The sequence below is a fragment of the Notothenia rossii genome (genome assembly GCF_949606895.1).
Source record: "Notothenia rossii genome assembly, chromosome: 6".
In the NCBI taxonomy this organism is placed as follows: domain Eukaryota; kingdom Metazoa; phylum Chordata; class Actinopteri; order Perciformes; family Nototheniidae; genus Notothenia; species Notothenia rossii.
Window position 1 is genome coordinate 83,526,686 of NC_136909.1, and position 26,518 is coordinate 83,553,203.

The 26,518-nt window shown below is 40.9% G+C and overlaps 1 protein-coding gene across 1 annotated transcript in view; it reads right to left on the bottom strand.

Annotated features, from left to right (window-relative positions):
* The window catches only part of LOC307044668 (spectrin beta chain, non-erythrocytic 1-like), a 122,918-nt gene extending 103,849 nt beyond the window's left edge, over positions 1–19,069 (bottom strand). Inside the window, exon 1 of the mRNA XM_079689979.1 lies at positions 18,927–19,069. The gene's annotated coding sequence lies outside the window, so the exon portion shown is untranslated. The remainder of the gene's footprint in view (positions 1–18,926) is intronic.
* Positions 19,070–26,518: the final 7,449 nt, after the last annotated feature.

A 26,518-nucleotide genomic window follows, 5' to 3' on the forward strand; every position in this document is an offset into this window, starting at 1 on the left:
ATCAAAAGTAAATATAAGTAAATATGACAAGCTTTGATTATTGTGTGGTGCTTACAAAGAACTCCATTACCCAGAATACCTTGTTGACAAGTGGTAACCACAACTTCAAGTGAAGTAAGAGAGGAAAAAAAAGTGGAGATGGGACGAGAAGATGAGAAGATGAGAAGAGATGAAACACATTAGAGAGGGAATGCATGAGGAAAGATGGAGAGAAGGAATGTGAGGAGGAAGGAAGGGAAGAAGGGATCAGACGGCAGGAGGAGGAAAGAAACACTCGAGATAAACAGTGCCGGTCAAGAGGACCCTTCAGAAGTCGAGTGTTTGCCGCAGATATCACGGCTTTATTTAACTAAAAAGCACTTAACACTCTCTCTGCGTCGTCACGTACAACTTTATAAACTCTGACCCTATTCTGCTTTCATTCAAAGAGGATTTATGATCATGATCAGGTTCATATTAGTATGTAGTGTCTCTACTTTAAAGAGTCCTCTCCTGCTGATGTTCAGGTGTATATCAGTATGTAGTGTATCCACTTTAAAGAGTCCTCTCCTGCTGATGTTCAGGTGTATATCAGTATGTAGTGTCTCTACTTTAAAGAGTCCCCTCCTGCTGATGTTCAGGTGTATATCAGTATGTAGTGTATCTACTTTAAAGAGTCCCCTCCTGCTGATGTTCAGGTGTATATCAGTATGTAGTGTCTCTACTTTAAAGAGTCCCCTCCTGCTGATGTTCAGGTGTATATCAGTATGTAGTGTCTCTACTTTAAAGATTCCCCTCCTGCTGATGTTCAGGTGTATATCAGTATGTAGTGTCTCTACTTTAAAGAGTCCTCTCCTGCTGATGTTCAGGTGTATATCAGTATGTAGTGTCTCTACTTTAAAGAGTCCTCTCCTGCTGATGTTCAGGTGTATATCAGTATGTAGTGTCTCTACTTTAAAGAGTCCTCTTCTGCTGATGTTCAGGTGTATATCAGTATGTAGTGTCTCTACTTTAAAGAGTCCTCTCCTGCTGATGTTCAGGTGTATATCAGTATGTAGTGTCTCTACTTTCAAGAGTCCTCTCCTGCTGATGTTCAGGTGTATATCAGTATGTAGTGTCTCTACTTTAAAGAGTCCTCTCCTGCTGATGTTCAGGTGTATATCAGTATGTAGTGTCTCTACTTTAAAGAGTCCTCTCCTGCTGATGTTCAGGTGTATATCAGTATGTAGTGTCTCTACTTTAAAGAGTCCTCTCCTGCTGATGTTCAGGTGTATATCAGTATGTAGTGTCTCTACATGTCTCCATGCTTTAATGTTTAAAAAGCTCTTTATTTTTCTCATACTGCCTGTTCACCTCTTTTCACCCTCTGTCTGAAAGCAGGGAAATAGGGACTCTTTAAAAGAAGTCAGATGTTTCATTACATGAACAGGAAACAGCAGAGACAGTGGCAGGAAGTTAACTTTTAGTAAAGCTTGAGGAAAATGTTCACATAAATCATCATAGTTTGAATGTCTTTACATGTATATTGATGTTTGTTGGCTGCTTAAATGTAATAAAGATAGTGGTGTTTTCCAGGGGAAATTGTTACGCTGAGGTTGATCTTGATATATCTGACTAAATACACTGTATCTGGTATGAGAAATAATACAATAACAACAACAACAATACTACGACTGCCAGATTTTGAGGTTGGCTCCAAAACATGAACATTGCAGAAGACTGAAACTAAAATAATAATTTTTCCAACCAGAAAATTACCAGCATCTATTTTGTGAATTGATTTATCGTTTTTATTTCAAAAAGAAATGCCTCCTTATTGACAGTATTTCCCGATTTTGTTGTCATCCCTAATGTAAATAATAATAATTAAAATGTTGGGTATTTTGACTTTTGGCCAAACTAAACAAGACATTAAAGGGGACCTATGATGCAATGTGCACTTTTTGATGTCTTTTATACATAAACATGTGTCCCCGGTGTGTCGGGGAACTCACGCAGCGTCAGAAAATAAAACCCTCTCTCTTTTGCTCTGTACCCAAATCTCTAAAAACGGAGCTGATCCAGATTTGCGTCCGATATGACGTAATATCTGAAATGTGGACTCACGGCCCTATCAGAAACGTTGCTATCAGAAACAATGCCCGACTGTTTTGGACGTAATATGGTCGGTGTTTACATTAGCATCGCTAACACTCAGAGCTAACCTGTACTGGAGAGCATGTGTGTGAAGAAGCAGGAAGTAAAAAGGAACTCACCTTGTGGTATAACCGGCAAGAGAGAAAGCCTTTGAGCTCCGTACTGTTTCAGAGATAATCCTTGATAATCCATGATATGGCGTTTCATCACGGCAGCATTTAGTTTAGACAGTAGCTGCCGGGTCCCGCATGAGCTCAGACCCCTCCTTTAAAATGTTTAAGCTTTATACCCCAAATCATCACTTTTGAAATAGGAAGTGAAATAGAGGGATATGAGGCATGGCTAGAATGGGTGATCTGTCATGTCTATGAAGTGTTTTTGAGCAAAACACTTGATAGATATGTTTTTTATATACATTTCGATATATCTGAGACCTATGCTATTGCCTAAAAATAGCATGATAGGTGACCTTTAAAAAACATCAAACTTGGCTCTGTGAAGTTGAGATTATAATTATTAAGTGTTTCATGGACTGAATGATTGTCAAAAAGACATACTATCTTCAAATGAATCTGTAATGAAAATATTCTAGATGTAACTCTACAAAATACTTTTATTTGGACAATTATGAAAACATTTCCACCATAAATTGATGCGGAAACGCTCTAATTGGCGTATACAAATCCACCAAAATGCACAAAATTGTTGTTGGAAATGTTCCCCCTCCCACCATGTTGAGGCAAACTTACTACACTGCTTCACTACGCCAGTTCTAAAACTGCTGTGCTCCATTTCCCTATGGTGAATGTTTTATTACATAAAACAGAATGAATGTTTTATGGCGTTAGAGGAGGCGGTCTTTGTTTCAGGTCAGGTGGTCCTCCTCTAAAAACGGGAATAATAAATGCTTTTATTTGTGATTTGTGTCTAAGAAAAGTGTTTTCTCATTTGCTCTGTTACAGAAGTGTTAACTCAAGGACACGTAATACCACATTAGTCCTTACTGAGGAAAAGGATCTGGCTTTTAGTGCAAGAACCCTGAACGCCTCAAATAAATTAGATCATAAATAGAAAGAATTTGTTCTGTAAGAAGTCTTTAATGCGGTCAGTAGACTTTAGTTAGCATGGAGCCATAAAAACAGAAATAAAGTAGACAGGGGGGGGGTGTGTGTGTGTGTGTGTGTGTGTGTGTGTGTGTGTGTGTGTGTGTGTGTTCATATCCGTAGAGAACTGGTTGTTCTCTCTGATAGAAGCAGGAGGGATCAGAGGGAGGAGGGTGGAGCGCCTGGGACAGAGCCAAGGAGGGGGGGGGAGAAAAAGGCATGTAGGCGGGAGGAAAGGATGATAAAGACAAGAAAAATGGTGTGAAAGAGAGTAAAAGGAATACAAAGTGACTTCAGTCTGTGGACTTTAAATGTAACAATAAAGCTTTTGAATCTTCAATCTTTATCCCCTCCATTAAAGAGTCCTCTCCTGCTGATGTTCAGGTGTATATCAGTATGTAGTGTCTCTACTTTAAAGAGTCCTCTCCTGCTGATGTTCAGGTGTATATCAGTATGTAGTGTCTCTACTTTAAAGAGTCCTCTCCTGCTGATGTTCAGGTTTACATCAGTATGTAGTGTCTCTACTTTAAAGAGTCCTCTCCAGCTGATGTTCAGCTGTACATCAGTATGTAGTGTCTCTACTTTAAAGAGTCCTCTCCTGCTGATGTTCAGGTGTATATCAGTATGTAGTGTCTCTACTTTAAAGAGTCCTCTCCAGCTGATGTTCAGGTTTATATCAGTATGTAGTGTCTCTACTTTAAAGAGTTCTCTCCTGCTGATGTTCAGGTTCATATCAGTATGTAGTGTCTCTACTTTAAAGAGTCCTCTCCTGCTGATGTTCAGGTGTATATCAGTATGTAATGCCTCTACTTTAAAGAGTCCTCTCCAGCTGATGTTCAGGTGTATATCAGTATGTAGTGTCTCTACTTTAAAGAGTCCTCTCCAGCTGATGTTCAGGTTCATATCAGTATGTGGTGTCTCTACTTTAAAGAGTCCTCTCCTGCTGATGTTCAGGTGTATATCAGTATGTAGTGTATCTACTTTAAAGAGTCCTCTCCTGCTGATGTTCAGGTGTATATCAGTATGTAGTGTCTCTACATGTCTCCATGCTTTAATGTTCAAAAAGCTCTTTATTTTCCTCATACTGCCTGTGCTGCAGCACTTCTTTTCACCCTCTGTCTGAAACCAGAGCCCAATCTGCTCTGATTGGTTAGCTGGCCGGTTCTGTTGTGATACAAAAACCCTCCAAAAAGCAGAGTAGGGCCTCTTAACGTTCCCCTCTCTGCTCCACCCTCATTTGCCACCTCCACCCTCTACATACTTTCCACCCTCTCTCTCTCTCTGCACTCCACCCTGTTATTTTTACTACTTCATCAACACGTCATGCTCTTCCACATATTGCTTTCTACCCACTCCTTCATTCCTTTCCTTGTTTCCTCCTCTTCCTCTCTCCACCCTGCAGTCTTCAGTCATAATCTTCAATGACGGCTAACAAGAGACACACCCACCCTAGAGAAAAACACATGAACCTCAGCACCAGATGTGTTTTGCACGCCACACACACACACACACACACACACACACACACACACACACACACACACACACACACACACACACACACACACACACACACACACACACACACACACACACACACACACACACACACACACACACACACACACACACACACACACACACACACACACACACACACACACACACACACACACACACACACACACACACACACACACACACACACACACACACACACACACACACACACACACACACACACACACACACACACACACACACCCTTCAGATGACCGTCCCTGCAGATGTTACAGAGAAACGTTTCCTCTTCGTCTCTTCTTTATTTGTTCTGTTATCTGACCCGTCCCCTTCTTTGTTATTGAAGCTTATACAGTATGCCTGGTGAACTACACGCATACACAGCTTCGGAAAAAAATGAGGAGACCACTGCGAAGTTTGCAGAGATATACTACATGTATGGGTTTCAGTAAAGTGACATTTTCTTTTTTTGAAACTACTTACAACAATCTCCTTATTTGCATTAAATCCAAAGGTACTGTATGTTTGTTTGTTTTGTTTGACCTTACTGTCTGTAAGAAATATGTTTTGAATTCTGAGCAAAGTACATTTATGGACAAACAAAGTCAATAAATAATTGAAATGACTAAAGTCAATTAAAGAAATTAAATGCTTCTGTGAAATATACAGTTGTTTTACATTACTGGCTGCTACTTCACTACTTTCATATGTTCACTTACTTATATAAAGTGACTTATTCCTACTATGCTTGTTTCCTTATTACATCTAATTGTATATGTGCTTTGTTTAATATGTTATAGAGACCATTTTGCCCCTTGAACCAATAAAGCATGTCTCACCCCAAATGGAAACAATATTAACACACACATAGACAACCAGAACACACACACACACACAGAGACAACCAGAACACACAGACAACCAGAACACACACACACACAACCAGAACACACACACACACACAACCAGAACACACACACACACACACAACCAGAACACACACACACAGAGACAACCAGAACACACACACACACAGAGACAACCAGAACACACACACACAGAGACACAACCAGAACACACACACACAGAGACAACCAGAACACACACACACAGAGACAACCAGAACACACACACACAGAGACAACCAGAACACACACACACAGAGACAACCAGAACACACACACACAGAGACAACCAGAACACACACACACAGAGACAACCAGAACACACACACACAGAGACAACCAGAACACACACACACAGAGACAACCAGAACACACACACACACACACACACACACACACACACACACACACACACACACACACACACACACACACACACACACACACACACACACACACACACACACACACACACACACACACACACACACACACACACACACACACACACACACACACACACACACACACACACACACACACGATTTAAAGGGGTTGGCTGTGTCGTCATGGCGATCATCTCGTCCTGGCCAGCTGCCAGCAGACACTTTCACTCTCCAACCCCGGCTCATGTTGCAGTGCATTGTGGGATGTCAGATCTAATCTATTCAACAGGACGCGCCTATGTGTGTATGAGAGTCTGTTTATGAGAGAGTGTATGAGTGTGTGTGTGTTCACAGTCACTGTAGTTCTTTTGTTCCAGTGTGTGTGTGTTTCCTGTTAGTGGGATCAAACACATTCCTCCACAGCGCAGGTTACAGACCCTCCGCCCACCTGTCGCTCTGACCCACCTGCCTGTGTGTCTGCTCTCTGATAAGTAAAGTTGATATATTAACTTTATAAAGTATTTTTTCTACAATACAGCATTATGTAATTTGCACTGTTTTATTTCGTAAAAGATGTTTAGACATTATTGGAGGAGAGTAGGACTTCAGGTTTTCATGCTAGGCTGTAGCTGTTTTGAAAAAGCTTTCAAATCTTACGAAATAAAAGTTCAAACTACATTTAAAAAAAGTTTCTTTCAAGAAATTAGTATTTTAAAAACTAAGATTATAGAGTTGTGAGTTGATGCTGAATCTTGCCGTGAAAAGACAATTAAAAACGAGCAAATTCCTAATCAGCACTAAATATTTTATGAAAAATGATTACAGCTAGACAACATGGAGGAGGTGAACTGAGCCGCAAGAGATGGCGTGTGTGTGTGTGTGTGTGTGTGTGTGTGTATATTGGGTCAAGGACACGTGACCCCTCCCCCAACATGTCCAATGACAGCAAACTCATTTCCCATGATGCCGAGTGTGTCAGTGGGTATTTGAGAGTTAAAAAAATACACTGGTGTAAATCTCCCTAAAGTCCCTCAGCATGCGCACACCACACACATACACACTATACACATGTGTAAGTGGTATATGATGTCAGCACGGGTCGAATTACACCTCCGCCCCGGAGAAGAGAGGGGTGGAGGTCAGAGTGAGGTAATCCTCTATCGTCATAGCACCACTGGAAATAAATCTCAGCTGAAATAAAATCCTGCTGAAAATTTGATCGGAATATTTCCAGGAACCCATGAAAGATGATCTCCCTGTGGGTCGCAGAAACACTAACTATGCATTGATTAATCGTTTGAGCAGAGCCCAATGGGATGTCTTCAATCATCTCGTTTAGTACAGACAACAGGTAGAAAATATTCAGTAACAAATTAGATTCAAGTGTGAAAAGCAGCAAATCCTCACATAAAAAGTTAGCATTTTTACTTAAATATGACAGAAATGATTATCAAAGGCAGCTCTAAGGTCAGCTAATACGTGTGACATTTAGTAAGACTGTTTTGTAGAGTACGGTTTCCAAGTTCAAGGATTAGTCCCAATACAATTTCCAGTGCCATGATTTGCAGTTTTGTTTAAGATAAAACCGTTTTGCCCTCCATATAAACACTAAGTAGATACATCCACTGTTCGCAATGTTTGTTTTGCAGCCACTTGTGTACCTAAAAGTATGCACAAAAGCTCTCAGTGTAAACAAACAGCCACAACAAACAGAAAGGAAGATAAACTATTTTATGTTAAGATTGTTTCCTTAAAAAATGTGTTTCTTCAGTGTTAACACAGCCTCTCATCTCAGACTCTCTGCAGCTCCAGAGGCGGCGTCCATCTTTCTGCCAATCACTCATTTCTTCTCAGAACCCGCCCTCACTTCAACAGCAGCACCAGGGTGTGCACCAAATGTATCTTTATGAACAATCAAAACTATAACAGGCTGTTCTCACACACTGTTCCAATCTGAACCTATCTGCGTCAAGTATTGCACTTATGTGTCCTACAAAATCCATTTGTATCCATTGCCTAATAGTCAACTACTACTTTAACCCAGACGACTGAAAGCTGTTTCTCTCCCGATTGTTACTTAACTTAGGGACTTAAATCTCTTTCTAAAGCCAACCTTAATTTCCTGTTTAGATAGAAGTTTATTTTGAAAAGGCTGCATGCAGGTAAACATCGGGAATTGGCACATAGTGTTGGACATTTGTAGGAGAAAGCACGAAAAATGAAGCATAACTTTGTATATGAACGACAGAGAACACACACACACACACACACACACACACACACACACACACACACACACACACACACACACACACACACACACACACACACACACACACACACACACACACACACACACACACACACACACACACACACACACACACACACACACACACACACACACACACACACACACACACACACACACACACACACACACACACACACACACACACACACACACACACACACACACACACACGAAACTGACCCCTGATTCACCTTTAACTGAATCCATTTAGTCCGTTGTCCTTTGAACTCCATTGTCATGCATTTCCCATAATGCCAAGGAAGCTGGCCCTGCCCTGCACATCCTACACACACACTTACACACACACACCAGATGGTGGTGTGCCGTCTGACCACATCTGGAAGCCTCAAACATTTCATCCATCAGGAATGTGAGCGCGTGACCGTGTATGTGTGTATGTCGCAGAGAAACGCCTTTGGTTACATGGAAATGAAATGAAATGGAGTTCTGCTGAAGGTCAACGTAGAGTGCATAATTGTGGCGTGTGTCTGTGTTGTTCCATCCGACAGTATAACGTAAACACATGTGGACAATACATCATATTACTTTTGCTGTCCAACAGACAGACGCAGACACGTCTCAGTGTGATAAGTGTATGAACGTGACTAATAGACTCTAACCACTGAACGTACGTGTGTGTGTGTGTGTGTGTGTGTGTGTGTGTGTGTGTGTGTGTGTGTGTGTGTGTGTGTGTGTGTGTGTGTCTCTTAAATATGGAAATCTGCTGCTTTCTCTATTTAACATCATATATGAAGTGAATATTTGGGACTTTTGCACCATCTAACAAGATATTTGCAAATGTTCAGGTTCATATTTGTATTTTGTGCCTCTACTGTGATATTTGTACATGCTTAACTGTTCAAAGTAAAGTTTCTGACATTAAATAGACCAAACCATTAACCAATTGATCGAGAAAATAATCTGTATGTTTGATACTCGGTCAAAAAGCAACCTGATTGAATCACTTCTCTGTCTTCTCACCCCTCTCAGGTTTTGCTGCATCATGCCACGTCTGTTCAACTAATGAAGCAGCAGCTCAAAGTGCTCAAAATAGGAAAGAACAGGTAGTTTGGCGAGAAACCTGGTCTGCTAGAAACACTCTGCATCCATCAGGAAAAACACCCAGGAATCTGAGCAGAAAGCCTTTAAGGAAACCGTTCCTGCTGCAAATCAGCGCTGACTCGTCATAAACACTCTGTTCTCATTTGTTATTTATGAGAGATGGCAGGTGTGTAACTGTAGCTCATATGTTTTCTTACTTTGATGGAAATGTACATGAACGTTAAAGAGCAAAGCAGCTTTCATGATCCGTTAGATGTTTTGTAATCTTCTAAAAAAAACCTGCATATGTGATCACTTATGAGAGCGACAGACTAAGGTGGATCTTAAACCTCGATACATCAGTCACACCAACGCAACTTCGGTTCAAGCTCCGTGCTCGAGCTTTTCAGAACCGGTTCTTCGGTTTAGCTCCGGCTCTTTTCACACTGCCCAGAGTCCGACTGGTGCTGCGTCATTGCGTCATCGTTTGCGTCATGACGTAACCGTTTGCGTGCCTGCTTCATGAAGCCAAACCCCTCACAGCTGACACCGACAAAAACAACAATGGCCGATTGTGCTCCAGCTTCCTCTGTACCTCTTCAGAAGACCAGATTCCCAGTAGGTAGCTGGTCTCTTCAGTGGACCACTGCTGCTTGTTAAGTTTCTCCATCGTTGTGTACAAACTGGATAAAACGCAGGCTTTTTGTTGTTGTTCAGGAGTTGATCCCGCCCCTGCCCCTGCCCCTGCCCCCGCCTCGACTTAAGCGTGACTTATGTGGTGCTTTTGTTCTAGCCGGACAATTTTTTGGTGTTTGAACCGAATCGGATTCCGGAGCTAAGAGGCTGCTCCGCTGCGGTGTGAACAGGAAAACCCGGTGCTTTTCAAGCTCCAGCTCCGAACCGGCCCTGAAACACCGTTGGTGTGAATGAGGTATTGGATACAATCTCAGAGTCTTAATGGGAGTTTTGTTGCAGCTTTGTAAAAAGGGACTATTCATCAAGTTCAATGTGAGGAAAGAATAAATACTTTAGAGTTTGTTTGACTCCCACTGAGGTTTAACCTGCTCACCCCGACGTAACCAGCTATGTAAACACACACACACACACACTGAAAGGAGGAGAACCACAAATAGACAGTTTAAACAAGCCATGCTCCACTGTTATCTAGGAGTGTGTTTGGGTGTTTTGGTAAACAGAGTATTGTGTAAGCTCCTGAATTTCTACTCAAAAGGTCCCACAATCATCTTGTCCAAACTACATTAAACAGGAAAAAGACTCAAAAGCTTTCTTGCTTTGAGGTGACTTATCAAAGTCCGATAACAATCCATAGAATAAATGACAACATTTCCAAAAAGGAGCGTCTGTTTTTGGCTAATCTTCTCACTGATACCACACAATACCAGACATGTAGAGTTAGATACAGATTAAACGTCCATGATGTTTCATACTCAACACTACGGTATAAACAAGACTCTCACAGTTATTGTGTCCCGAAAATGTAGACGTCCAATAATTCCCTCTTGAAGGTGGGGTAGGTAATTTTGAGAAACCGGCTTGAGATACACTTTTTGTTATATTCCATTGAATGCTCTTAACATCCCGATAGCAATGAAAGTGCTTTGACACAAAATCCATAAAAAAAATGTCATCTGTGGAAGCCGTGGCGCTGTAAAAAGCACAACCAATCATCTGAGCCGGCCCGGCTAAAGTAACTGCCTTCCATCTGTGCACAAACTTATCTCGTGCCCTCATTGGTCATGTGCTCGTTCGTGTGTTGGAGGAGGGGCTCTATAAGGAAGTGGCAGAATTTCTCCGGCTGTGTATTTTCAAATTCTAGCGCACTCGAGCTGGTTTCTCCAAAATGACCTACCCCACCTTTAAATATTTATATTGCTGGGAAAAAACTTCCTTCAAACAACTACAGGAGTCTAGCTTCAAACTACAAAGATTACATTTGAGACTGTGATCATTTACGCTCACCCAATGTTAGCTCTGTTATTTAGCCAAGCAGGAGTGAGCTGACCGCTGGCTGCATTAGCTATTAGCTAACAGCTAACGACTAACAGCTAACGACTAACAGCTAACGACTAATGTTAACAAGCTCATCTCCTGCTAATTTCAACACAAAGTCATCAATGGGACAAATAGGGTTTGTCCCATTGATGGATCCATACTGAGTTTACGGTGTCCTTTAAAATATTTTTGCTACAAGGGCCTCTCAGGGAAGATCTCGGTTCATCCCAAATACATGTTCTATAGTCAATGGGAAGCCTGCATTACTGTAAAAAATCAAGTACCGTCCCATTTTGAGAATTTGTCATTGACATCCCTACATTGCAAAAACTAAGAGCAGATAATGTGCTGAAGAGCTGCAGGATAAACCAGTGAGTGTCAAGATAACTGATTGATTTGCATGTAGTGAAAGCTGTGGTGTGTTGCAGTCGGTGGTAGGACTGCTCAATTAAATCGTATTTTAAATCGCAATTACGATTTTGGCTTGAAACGATTATGAAAGCAACATAATCGAAATAAAACGATTATTTATTTCATTTTTATTTATTTATTGGTTTTTCAGTTGAATTATACATAAAGTTCAGGGTAATCAACTGTTAAAAACATTTCAATAAATTGATGTTTTCAAAGTAAATGGATAATCGTGACATCAATTATTGACCAAAACAATCGAGATTATGATTTTTGCCATAATCGAGCAGCCCTAGTCGGTGGTATATTTAGAGGAAGCTTCACCACAGGGAAAACCTCCTCCTCCTCTTCCTCCTCCTCCTCCTCTCTGTCGCACTGTTCCACTTCCTATCTGCTGGACGTTTTCCAGAACAATCCTCCCTCCATCCAGGGAATGTTTCTAGGCTGGTATGTTTTACTCCTGTCCTCCTTTCTCATCATCCCTCCTTAACAACTACATGACTGTTGCCTCCTATCCTCCTCCTCTTCTCATGCGTTTGTTTTGGCACCCGATACTTTGTGAATAAAAAATAATCTTCAGTTTCCTCTGAAAGAACTGCATTATTTTGACCAAATCTTCCATCCTCCTCTTCTCCTGTGTTTATTCTGGCACCGGATTTTCACAAACTGCTCCTTTCCCTCCGGACCACCTCCCTCTCTTTCCTCTCCCACACGTCTCCCCCCTCGCCTCCGTCACTCTCCCTCCTCATCCTCAGGGGCCTCATGAAGAAGTTCTCCTCCTTTCATACTTTAACTTCTCTGTTTTAAAATAAATATCTAAAAAAGGTATTTAGGATTTCAAGTTATGGACATTTAAGGAGAAATAGGGAAAGAAGGAGGATATTAAGGTTAGGACAAAAGAAAGAAAGAAGTCAAGTGTGTGTTTGAGAGGAAGTAAGGCTAAAGAAATATAGAGGGATGAAGGAGAGGAGAAATAAGGGTGTGAGAGTGAAGAAGGGAGCGTCTGCAGGACGAGAGAAAGGACGACAGACTGGCCTCGATTCTGAAAATAAAACCACACACACACACACACACACACACACACACACACACACACACACACACACACACACACACACACACACACACACACACACACACACACACACACACACACACACACACACACACACACACACACACACACACACACACACACACACACACACACACACACACACACACACACACACACACACACACACACACACTTAAAAAGGGACAACACAGCTTCATACATGTTAGTGTATTTAGGCTACACCATTAACCCCCAGTCTTGAATCACCTGTCAATCAAACCACAGAGGGGCGGGACTTTGACGCCCACTTTCTTTAGATTAAGTTTTCATTCAACTCCAAGTAAGCCAGGAATCTCAAAGCCAGAATATTAAGGGATTCAGACCCCATTTACACGGGAACGTTTACGCACCAAATTCGTTTTGAAAAACGTCTTCCGTTCACACGCATTCGGCTCATTTAACGTGTCCGTTCACTGGAGACGCTGTAGTACATATGCCGGGCCTGTAAGTGGCGCTGTACTTCCGCATGAGACCGCTCGAAACGCTGTAGTACATATATGCCGGGCCTGTAAGTGGCGCTGTACTTCCGCCACAAAATACACCAAAAGCAGCGAAGAAGAAAACCCCCGAGCATGGTTGCCATGGTTGCCCTTCTGTTTATGCCCCGCGGTGGATTTAGCAACATGTAGTTCATGTCATTCTCCATGTCCACTTGTTGCTGATGGTTGTGGTAAAGGAGCTGTAGATGTTGCACTAACATCTGTAGCATGGTCAGTAGCTACAGTAGCTACTGAGCATGCTACAGCAGTGAGCAGCAGAGGTGGGGAGAGGCGGGACTATGGCTTCATCGTTATCAGGAAATGATCGTATAGGATGTACACACGGAGCCGTTTGGCCCCCAGAGCGTTCTGGTTGCAGATCTATCCACCTTGGGACCCGTTATCGTTTGCGGGGTCAGTTTCCGCGGTTCCGTTACGGCCTCGTGTGAACGAACGGGCTATACGCGAGAGAAAAGTAGCGGATACAACCCGTTTCCTTCTCGTGTAAACACAGCCTTACTCTTTTTTGGGGGCAAATGAAAACCGCACAAATGTTAAGAAAAAGCGATAAGTTTTTCTCATCAATCTTGGCTTTGACTATTGATGAAAGTGTGATTGTGCTGTTAGACGTTTGACCAAACAGAAAACAAGTTGCACTATTTGTCCTTATTGTAAGAAAAATATGTCCATGAAGCAAATATGGGTTGATTAATTAATTTTATATAATGAGATTATCTAATACTTTCCAATGTATTATTAATAGAAACACATAATCTGGACTTTTTCTCGGGACAAAATCTTTTCCCCCACTCCTTCTTTGGAGTAGAAACATTTTTAAATGTTATGGAGGACGGGTACTTTAAAGAGTTGACTTTGTTTTAAAATCTGTCCGTATGGATCTTGTCCCTTATCTGCTTACCACATCTAAATAACCTGAACGCTGCTCCACTTTAAATGTGTGTCTTTCATGGCGTCATCTGTTAAACCCTGACTCTGCACACAGAGGTGGATCAAAGACCAGATTTAAAAGCTTCATTTTCTTTCTTCATGGTGCTTCTGATCACATGACACACACACTCTTTCAACAAAGTTCTGCACCATTTAATACAGACACACACACTTGTATAGAGGTGTTCACCAGAGAGTAAATTCAAACTCCAAAGACAAAGAAGACAAAAAGCTGAAGACAAACAGAAAGCCTGCGGGCAGAAGAGACACTTTGGATTCCCGACGTGACTTTAGAGAAAGTATCGACAACAACGAGTCCATCTGTCGAGCATTTCCTGCAGAAGACTTCCAGAATAATTCAACAGGAATGGGACACACACACACACACACACACACACACACACACACACACACACACACACACACACACACACACACACACACACACACACACACACACACACACACACACACACACACACACACACACACACACACACACACACACACACACACACACACACACACACACACACACACACACACACACACACACACACACACACACACACACACACACACACACACACACACACACACACACACACCCTCTTAAAAAGGGACAACACAGCTTCATACATGTTAGTGTATTTAGGCTACACCATTAACCCCCAGTCTTGAATCACCTGTCAATCAAACCACAGAGGGGCGGGACTTTGACGCCCACTTTCTTCTGCAAATGATGGTCAAATAGGCAACGGGATCCTTTTTATAGTCAATCAAGAAGCTTCAAACATAATGTTTATCGAGTGGTTGCAAATGTGAAGCCAATTAGTCAAAAATAGTTAATTTAGCACTCTAGCTGCAAAGATTAGATCCAACTATTTGTAGTTTTTAAAGCATTTTAATACAAAAATGTCAGGAAACGCCGCGTTCAGAGTCTAAATTATGGAGATTTCATGACTTTCTCTGTTTTATAATACATTAAAGTGTATTTCTTTGGGATTTAAAGACATCATCTTGGACTTTAAGAAACTGGGAGGGACATTTGTCACTATTTTATGACATGTTATAAACCAAAATGACGATAATTTAAATATATAGATCAGATATTTAATAGCAGCTTTAGGGTTATTGCTAAATCTCCACTAGCAGTTCAAAGGGCTTAAAATATTGTCTTCTTCGAATTAACATATTTCAGTGTTAGCTTTAAGTATGTCTTAATGTGCATGTACATACAGACTGTATCCACTGAGAGGTTTCATTATGCAATATAAATCTGAAGTCCTCTGTGTGCTCCTTCCTCTCGCTCTGATGAAATGCGACATGAGCCCTTCAGGTTAATATTAGCCTGGTATTAAAATGATGAAGCTGAAGAGCTCAGGACGCGGCCGCCTGCTATCTGAGGCGCCGGCTGCAGCACGGCCCATCATTTACAGCTGAAACCTCGCTCTGCCTCACACAGCAGACCTGCTTCTTCATCACCAGCCAGGGGGATTTAGTGAAGGAGAGAAAAAGTTTGAGGCAAATTACAGCCAACAGTTTCCTGCAGCATCGATTCCCTTCATCCCTCCCTGCAGATCACTTATGAGCAGAGCGTCAGGGGATGTGATTTGATAAATGCATTCAATTAATAGCTTCAGGCCGGATGGAACAATCAGAGGAAACGGGTCCAGACAATGTTGTTTTTTTAAAAGATGCTGCATAAAGCATTTTGTGTTCCTTGAAGTGAAGTGAAACCACATTTCCCATAAACCCTGCTGCGCCCGGTTCTCTCTACCATCCGTTTGTGGCTCTGCTCCATTTCATCTAAACAGCCTGTAAACACAGCAGACCTGCATTCTGACCACGTCAGCGAACGCCCCACGGAGAATTTTTTTTTTGGAAAGGGTACAGTGCAGCATTAAAAGAGGGTTCCTGTTTTGCAGTATTATTAACAGAGGAATATGGCTAAATGTGGGAGGAGGCTGCTTAACGTGTATATCCAGGAAGTGAATTCAATCACATTAAAATGATATAAGATGTATCTTCAGTCAACCTAATGTGCTTTATTGTGAGTGTAAAGTCAAAGGGTGTTTTTAAAGTAATAAAGTGCCGTTAGCGTCTCCAGACGGAGCCGTGTGACGTCTGATAAACGGCCGAGTGATGTCATTGAGTGGAACAAGTTTGAACATTAAAAAAAATATGAAGTTAAGGGTTGGAAAGAAGTGAGATCATTGCTGCAGCGTACTTCAGCTGCTACAAGGATAATACATCACCATCTCAGATCAGACTGTAGGAGGTTGAGATGCATTATGGGTAATGTAGCCTCCAGGTTTTAATGTGTGGAATAAAAAAAGATGATTTCTTCAGTTCTGCTGCTTTGATTTGTATGTTTTAATGAAACACCAAATGTGTAAAAGTAGTTACTTGAGTTCTTGAGTAAGGTATAAAAAAAACGTAGGTATCCAACACAAAAACTAGAAAGGCATTCAGACAGTACAGACATCCGCCAAATGCTCTGTCTTGCAAAAGTAATTAAATTGAAAGATAATGTGTCTATCCGCCCTAAAGTTGAATGGGTTCTTCCTCGGCCCATGCGATAGCCTGCCAGCAAGTTTAATGAAAATGGGGTCGCTAGATTTTCAATAATCCTGCTGACAAGCAAACAAACAATCCTTAAAAAGATATCCTCCATGTAAGAATTTCAAACGATACAGACAAAAGTCATGTGACAGAAAGCATACCAGCAAGTCCTTCATCTACTGTGTTACTTTAGTATCAGTTAACTTCGAGGTGAACAATCTTGTTTTCATTGGCAATGACTCCAAGTGAAGCAAAATGTGTCGCTTACATTTAAACTGCAGAAGGAACTCAAAGCTTTGATTTCAAAGGACATTTTGGAGATGCATGTTCTGAGAAGATGTTCAAGTTGACACGTACATTTTGTCTTAACACATCACCTCTGTGTTTTTGTATGCTTGCACTGACCTTCTCCAAATTCACTGCAAACACTAACTGGTGTTTAACATTTTAATGTGATTTAGATTCAAAGGAGTAAGCATTACTAGATCATTCTAGTTTTACCGCAGTGTGTTGTGAAAGCAGCAGGAGGACAACCCGACACCTCACTGTGACTTTGAAAGGGTCCAGTCAACAAGTTGCCAAAATGTTTCTGGTTGCTGCATCAAAGAAGTAGAGAGGAAGGGTGGTGGAGGATAAGGGGGGGGGGGGGGACAATTATAAGAGGAAAGCTGAGGCAGAGGAATCTGGAGAAGGACAGGGATTAACATGAGCCAAAGATTGAGGAAAGGAGAAAGTGTAAAATGAGAAAAAACTGGGTGGGAAGGAATAAGAAGACGTCAGATTAGAGAAGGAACAGAGGAGGAGGGAGAGAAATTAAGAAGGGGAGGGAGGAGGAGAGAGTCCAGGCTGTATCTGATTACATAATTGCTCTATAGGATCTGAAACGGGGTCTGCGCAACAAAAATATGCCTCAGAGCACCAGCGTTCGTTATACTGTCACAGAAAGTCCACCGTGACCTTAGAATACACTCAAATCTGCCAAATCACTGCGGGGACTCATCCAAACTAACAAAATGCTCGAAGACCACACAAATCTGTTTATTTACAACCACAGTAAGCTCAAATAGATCCAAATATGCCAAATCATTGCTGGAATATCAACCCAAAGAGAAAATATAAGGTAAAACTACCAAATATCATAACAAGCAGGTTATTTACAACCACAGAGACCTTAAAATACACCCTGAAATCTGCCAAATCACTGCAGGAACACTGCCAAACTGCTAAAAGCTGCACACAGATCCAATTAATCTGGTTATTTACAACCACAGGAGTGGTTTAGTCAATTTTGGGATCAGTTTAAACTACAAAAATAAAGATTTGTGTGCAAACATGCACTCCAAGGTGTTACAAGGAGACTAAAATGCACCATAAAGTATAGGTCACTGTAGTCACTGAACGTCCCTGTAGAGATATTACAGGAGCATTGTGGAATATTCTAGTGTTTTTGCTCTGGAGTTGAGGTCAGCAGAAACGACCACGCCTGCACAAACACCATCTTCATCAACTCCATCTCCTGGCTTCAACACATCCACGGTGAGAGAGGTAAAAACATAGAGATCTGCTGAGTTCACCAAAACACAAGCAGCAGTGGCGCACTAAATCCAAAACACACACACATCCAAAAACACACACTAACACAACTTCAAAACACGATGGAGAGATTCAGGGTAAAGCAGGGACACACAGCCCGGAGAAGAGGCTCTCTGCTTGGCCTCTTTTGGCACCAACAGCCCGCTGATGCACCACCATAATGGTGTGCGGCTTTAATTGGAGGTTTAAACAATCAACACGAGACAACAGCTATCACGCGATTTGGGAGCCACACATACACACAAACACTCTCTCACACACACACACACATGCATGCATGCATGCATACATACAGCCGTCGTGGATGTGGATGCTCCCCCCATCCGCACAATGAAACAAAATCCGTGTAGAGGCTGCCTGCGGATGAAGTGAAAACAGGCGGTGAATGGAAGAAGCAGAGGCCGGCTTCACTCACCTGTAGGCCTGGGAGAAGCGCAGAGGAGTCCCGCTCGGAGTGAAGGACGGTGGGGCTGCTTGGAGCGAAAACAACGCAGGAGCACAGAGTCCTCAAATCCACCAATCCTCCTCCTCTTCATCACCCCGCCCCCCCCTCAGCTGCCTCTCTCTCTCAGCCCGGACTGCATCGACGGTGCACTCGGTTTACTCACCGGGCAGCACGAGGGGGGCGGAGCTACACTGTGAATGCTTCCAAAGTCTATGTTCCAAAGTGAGGGTGTAATAATTTGTTTGGGATATTGAAAATATGCAAAGTAAGCAATAAATGTTTACTTTGATCTGTGTTTGAATATTTCATTGGTCCGTATTTCATTTTTTTAAATATTAATTAGGATATTTGGAATTGAGACAATCGCTCCATTTAAGAATAAAATAAAATGAAGTAAAAATATTTGTACAAACGTAAGAAAATAAAGTAAAGGGTGCACAATGTAATAAAGTTATCTAAATAATACAACAACATAGTTTTTGAATGTTATAATTGCTATTAATTATAGCATATAGTTGTGTGCATTAAATATTGATTAATCGCTTTCATATCTGTGAAATGTCAAACGTTATGGTCCATTCCTTTCTTGTATGTTTTCTTTATTGTCAAATACGTGTCAGGGACTGTGGATAAAATGTGCCTGTCTGGCTAAATCTGTGCATTGGTGCCTAAAACAAATAAACATAAGGTTGCAGTTGGAAAACACACAGATAGTCAGAACAAACAATCTAATATTGTCTGATATTATTCATAACTAAACATATTGTAAACTAGAATTTGATCCAAAACGACTGCACTATGAAACAGTGAAAAAATATAGTTGGCGCATTGAAAAGTCAAAATCTGTTCCACCATCTGTTAATATTCTTCGAGTGCAGGGTGCCCACATTTCCCCCCGATTTTATTGTATTATTAATAATACTGTCCTGTTTTTCATTCTTACCCTGTTGCTGCTAAACTACTGAATTTCCCCACGGGGATTAATAAAGAACCATCTTATCTTAAGACCCATTGCATTTTGTCCATTGCATTCATATGAACTTCTTACTGTATTATGCGTAGCCTATTACATTTACTATATTGTTTAGTTGTACCCTAATCATACTGTGTACTTTTTTTTTTAGCAGATGCTAAACTGCATGTTGTTGTCGTAGTAAACTGCGGAAATAAAGTTGAAGATAATATCTATTTAATTTAAAATATTAAAAAAAAACATTAAAAAAAACATTAAATAGATAATAAGACTGTTGGTTGAAAAATAGGAAGTTAAAGTGACAATGCATAATTTGGGTTCATCTGCACTACTGGATTGTCTCCGCCCCTCAGGGCTACAGTGGAGTTTAAATGAAGCGCTCCCAGAGTCTGAGTGAGAGGCGGAGATTCAGCCAGCAGTCAGGAGGGGGGGGGGGTCTGCAGAGAGAGAGTGATGCCAAACACAGAAGTTAGGGATCTAACGGAATGAATCTATAAAGAAAATAACATTTAGTGTTATAAATATATATATATCTCAACTGTGGTGTTACATGTTTGAGTTTGTGGAGACCCTTCTCATTTTCCTCCATTTAAACAACCACTGAAGACTAAGGGGGTCGGTTTAGTTTCTCCATGAGGAAGGGGGGAGGGTGGGAGCTTTAGGGGTTCCTCCCCCAGGTTTAATCTGGGCCATCAAACATTTCATTTCCTGCATGCTGAGGATTTGTTCTGCATCAAATAACAGTGGATATGCCTTTTTTTTTTTGTATACAAAGGAAATTACAACATTCAAGCGCCAGATATCAAATTCACTTTATTAACATGTGTAAAGTTATTTGAATACAAGACAACACTAAAGCAGCCAAAAAGGAATCAAGTGGAGAAAAAACATATAACAAAAACACAGCATTTATCCCTCCTGTTGTCTTTGGGTCAAATCTGACCGATTTACTACTTTCATCAATCATAACTTTTTGTTTTACATTCGATTGCATTAAGGCTTTATGATATCCTTCACAGCAGACATTTGAACATATTAAATGGCTGATCACCACTTTCATTGAACTTTGGATGATTTAGTCAACTTTCTAACACCCATGGTGTTCCCGGTCAAAAATGAGTAACCATCCGGATCAGATAAAACACACACACATACACACACACACACACACACACACACACACACACACACACACACACACACACATACACACACACACACACACACACACACACACACACACACACACACACACACACACACACACACACACACACACACACACACACACACACACACACACATACACTAGATGTCCGTCCCCCCTTATGGGCCCATCCCCCCACATGGATCACACCTGGCACACGCGATACATGTTCAGTGTCTATTCTTTGAATATTTACTGCAGTGTTTCATGTATACCAGTAGTCTGATACAATATTTACAGTTTGAAAGGGTGTTAAATAAAATTTGGTGATGATTAATGGTTTTTGTTTTTTTTGTTTTTCAATAGCAGTTAAAACTGGACCGCGAACACCAACGTGAGGGGGAGGGGGGACGACGAAGACAATAGGAGGAATAACAGATGCAATGAAGAACAAATCAACACTTTAACAAATGTTTCCATGAGTCATTCACATAAAAGGTGAATAAGGTCAATACAATAACATGCAGTCAGTCTTTAATTATGTGTATCGTCCCGATCACGAGTCAGATAGCTTTATTAAAATAATCATTTATAAATATAAATAAAAAAGGCAACTAATTAGCATATTTTCCCACTTCATACAAATGTACAGATATGTCAGATATACATACACAGATCAATATGATGCACAACAAGCAGCATGACATAAAAAAATAGATTTTCTTGAAGCGATATATTTGTTATGTATTCTCCCGTAGATCAAATGACATTGCTTGTATTTAATATTAACCCGCCGAGTCAGTTCACTTGTGGAAAGTTCATACATATGACACTGATTTATGTCTGTGATATATATATGCTTTTTAATTCATTTGTATTAAAAAAAAAACTACCACCCACTCTAACTCTGACTGTTGCTTCCAGGGGAGGGGGGGATTCAGATGTTCTACATATTGATGTCCCCTGTCCTCCCCCTGAAACCTGCACCATATGAGCCTCAAAGCATGAAGCAGCTTCTTTAAGTCCTCCCACACGATGAATCATCACAGGCGCTCCGTTTGTCCTCTCAGTATCTCACTGTTTCAGCCCAGGACCAAACTCAAATGCACAGTGGCCAACATTAAAAAAAAGGGTACTAGTGGAGGGCCGGACTGGTTCAATGTTTATTGCTAAACTTATTGAAATGAACTTATTGCACATATTAAACCTGGAACTAACAAAGCTTCAATGATTGCCTATAAAAACAACATTAAACATTAAATAATCAGTTGCATTAATTTCTTATGGCTCTATCTGCAGCTTTTCCAGTGTCATTTCTTATGATTACATTTTTTCCCAGGCCAACAACAGCTTCAACAAAACTATTTCCCTCAAAGAGAAACCAAACATGCCCTGTTGTCGTGAGAGAAAAAGTGTGATGCTAGTATAAGCAGATACTTGACATCTCATCTTGGGTGCAAGGTCATCAATGTTTAGGCTCAGGCTTTGAGCTGAGGAGACCCCCAGGATGGAGTGAAGGTGTGCGTGCAATATACCGGCGGGCCAGATCTAATAGTAATTAGAAATTATCCTGCCGGCTGAAATTAAATCCAACACGGGCCTGATTTGGCCCCCGGGCCTTGAGTTTGACACATGTGGACATGTTATAACATTACTATAAACTTGAGTTGATATGTCATGTATTCGTTTCATTATAAAAGAGAATCACAGCAAGTATCTAATAAGCTATGTATCATTTGAAGTTTCTCAACACCTTACTGAAAAATAAGGCAATACAATTTATTTTGTGTTATTTACTCCATTTGAGATTTGCGACCAAAGGAAAATGGGTTCTCCTAACTTTGGGAAATATTAAATATTATTGATGTACGTTTGCTTGACTTTTGTATCCATGTTTCACTGTATATTTTTCTTAATTTTCATTTCTATTTGTTTGATTAGTGAAGGAGGTATTCACATAAGAAAGTCACTATATTGTGTATGATTTGGTCATATAACAATCTGTGAAGAGTAATACAATTAAATAAGAAGTTCAATCAAATAATCTTGAAGCATGAAGATCTACAAAATATCTGCATCTCGATACAATTAGATACACATGGTAATCAGTTTGTAATACACACACACACACACACACACACACACACACACACACACACACACACACACACACACACACACACACACACACACACACACACACACACACACACACACACACACACACACACACACACACACACACACACACACACACACACACACACTGAGAATGATGCATTCTGGGTCTGAAGGACATCCAAGAGTGCTGATATGCAACGCAGCACAATGTGATCCGGCCTTGAAGGTCTTTCTCTTTGTGTGTGTGTGTGTGTGTGTGTGTGTGTGTGTGTGTGTGTGTGTGTGTGTGTGTGTGTGTGTGTATGTGTGTGTGTGTGTGTGTGTGTGTGTGTGTGTGTGTGTGTGTGTGTGTGTGTGTGTGTGTGTGTGTGTGTGTGTGTGTGTGTGTGTGTGTGTGTGTGTGTGTGGGATTATCACTCAGATACCAGACACGGTGCAGTAATGTCCGGCAGACTGCAGCCATGTTTGCTCTAAAGCTGAGGATGATGAGGAGAAGGTCAAAGGTCGTGAGGTTATTCCCATCATGCAGCAGCTGCAGAGAGCACAGCTTCAGCCTGTCTTGAGTCTTTGTCTTTTAAATATACTTACATATACTAGGATAGATTTAACTTAAAAGACATTTGTAGAAAAATGTGATATTTCAAACTAATCGTATTGAAAACTTTTTACAGGCCCCAAACCCCACTTTGAAAATCCCCCATTTAATATCTCTTATTTGTTAATTCACTTTTAAATGACGTGTTAATTTAGATAAGATTAGATGATATATATATTTTATTGATACAAAATTGGGAATTTTCTTTGATACGGATACATTTAAAAAATAAATGGTAAATTAACCTACATACTATAAACATAGGATATATATGTCAACATTCTTTCATTTTGCCTCTCATCTGCACTTTGTCTGCTGAAACAATGTAAATCTCCACGCTGTGTGACGAATAAAGGATTTGTAATGTATTTAAATCGATGCACACGTTCCCTAACAGCGGGTTCTTGTAGCTTCGTGTTCTCCAACAATCACTGCGACAGAAAATGTGACATTTCTGAGCAGAGAGGAGGGTAGAAAGTGTTCCGTTTACTTGCTAATTGTTAAATGGCAGAGTTTCTTTCACTGAACTTGAACACGTTGCCTGGCAACCGCTGGCTGTGTGCACCCACTCAGGTGTGTGTAACACGAAGACTCAGAGAGAGTGTGTGGGCTAAGAAGAGCGGCAGAAACTCACACAGGAAACAGATGGAGAGACGAGGGAAAGAGGAGAGGAAGGAGGGATAACGGGATGCTTTATTAGTCTCACAACAGGGAGTTTGAAGTATATAAATATAATAAATAATGAAATTATCAAAAAACGAAAGAAATCACACGACTGTAAAGTTGAATTAAAATGATGGCACATTCGATTTAAAGAGTTAAAGACAAAGTATAGAATGACTGAATAGTTCAATATACATTATTTCACATATGGTTTATGATATTGCACAAAATATAGATTTGACAGACAGGATATAATAATATAACCCTTACAGAACCCTTACAGAAAGAGTTTAGAGAGGAGGAGATAAGATGAGAAGACGTTTTGTGAGAGGAGGAGAGAAGACCATAAGGAAAGCAGACCGGAGGAGTTTTTAAAGAAAGGAAAGAGAGGAGGACACAGGAGAGGAAATGAAGGAAATTAGAAGTTGTCAGCTTTTCTTTTATTCCTGCATCTCTCTCTTACTTTCAGACACTTTCAGATAGTGTGGCGTTTCCATGGTGACCACTATGGGATGCCAAACACTGTTGCTTGGAGAGGAAGAGGAGGTGGAAGAAGAAGAAGAGGAGGAGGAAGAGGAGGTCGAGACCGCTGGATGTTTTCCAGCTTTTCACAAAGTGATTGAAGTGTGTGGGTGGGCTCTTTCTCTCCCTGCCATGGCAGCAGAGTGAGTGTGTGTGTGTGTGTGTGTGTGTGTGTGTGTGTGTGTGTGTGTGTGTGTGTGTGTGTGTGTGTGTGTGTGTGTGTGTGTGTGTGTGTGTGTGTGTGTGTGTGTGTGCGTGTGTGTGTGTGTGTGTGTGTGGGCAGGCAGGCAGGCTGTGTTTTGTACAAAATGCAAAGAACCAGCAAATCTCTCACTTCCTCTCAATCCCTGCTAAAAGCCTGGCATATACATATAATATATATATACTTTTTTTTTTAAGAGGTGCAAAATAAAAGAATGATTGTGGATGAATTCTTTGAAATGGTCCTTATGTTCACTCCTGTTACAATCTACACCCACCAACACTCCTCACACAGTTCAATCAACTAAACACTCAGCGATAATTGGACATTTAAATGAAGTCATTTTCTAAAGAAGTGATCAACACATATATTTGTCGCTTTTCGAGTGTCCTGTCACGTCACTGTTTCTATCCTGAAAAGTCAACTGTTTGCTTTTGTACATGAACACTTACATACATAAAAGACATACATAGAACCAAACAACCCATGATCTCTTATTTAACATAACCAAATACGTGTTTGATTGCACAACATAAATCTTCTGTTTAAAACTGGAACTGTATGTGATGGGTTGACAATGAGAACAGGGCGAACATATTCAAATGGTAAGATATGACACACTCAATGTCCCTTAAAGTGGTGTGCTACTTACAGTCCTTACCATGAAATCACATCGTAGTTATACCTGGGTTTTTCCTGCTATATCACAGCTAAGTCAGCCATTAAAACAATCTATAAAGAACACGTTTTTTGATAGTCGGTTAAAAATGTAGTCGTACATCGTATTCAGGTTATCTGCCACAAAATTCACTTCTTTAAACAAGTGTCTGTTATTCTCCAGGTGTATGTTTTGCATTTCCATTCCCCTCCAAAGTTAAAACAACACACTGCTGTGACAGAGGTCATTGCAGGCCTCACATTTGTCACAGTCCTGTCTTTTCCCAGCCTGCCATTTGTCCCTGAACGCCCCCAAGAATACTCCAGCAGCACTTCTCACTCTTTCTACTCCCTGCTAAATCTGCTGCAAGTTTTACAGCAAATAATAATAATAATAATCATAGTGCCTCCCACACACACACACACACACACACACACACACACACACACACACACACACACACACACACACACACACACACACACACACACACACACACACACACACACACACACACACACACACTTGTGACGTTTCTGATAGTGGATGGATGAAGGGCTCCAGCATGTTATGTAAGCATGTCATTACATTAACATCCCATTCAAACACACACACTAACAACTAACGCCTCCTCCCTTATCCTCTGTGTGTGTGTGTGTGTGTGTGTGTGTGTGTGTGTGT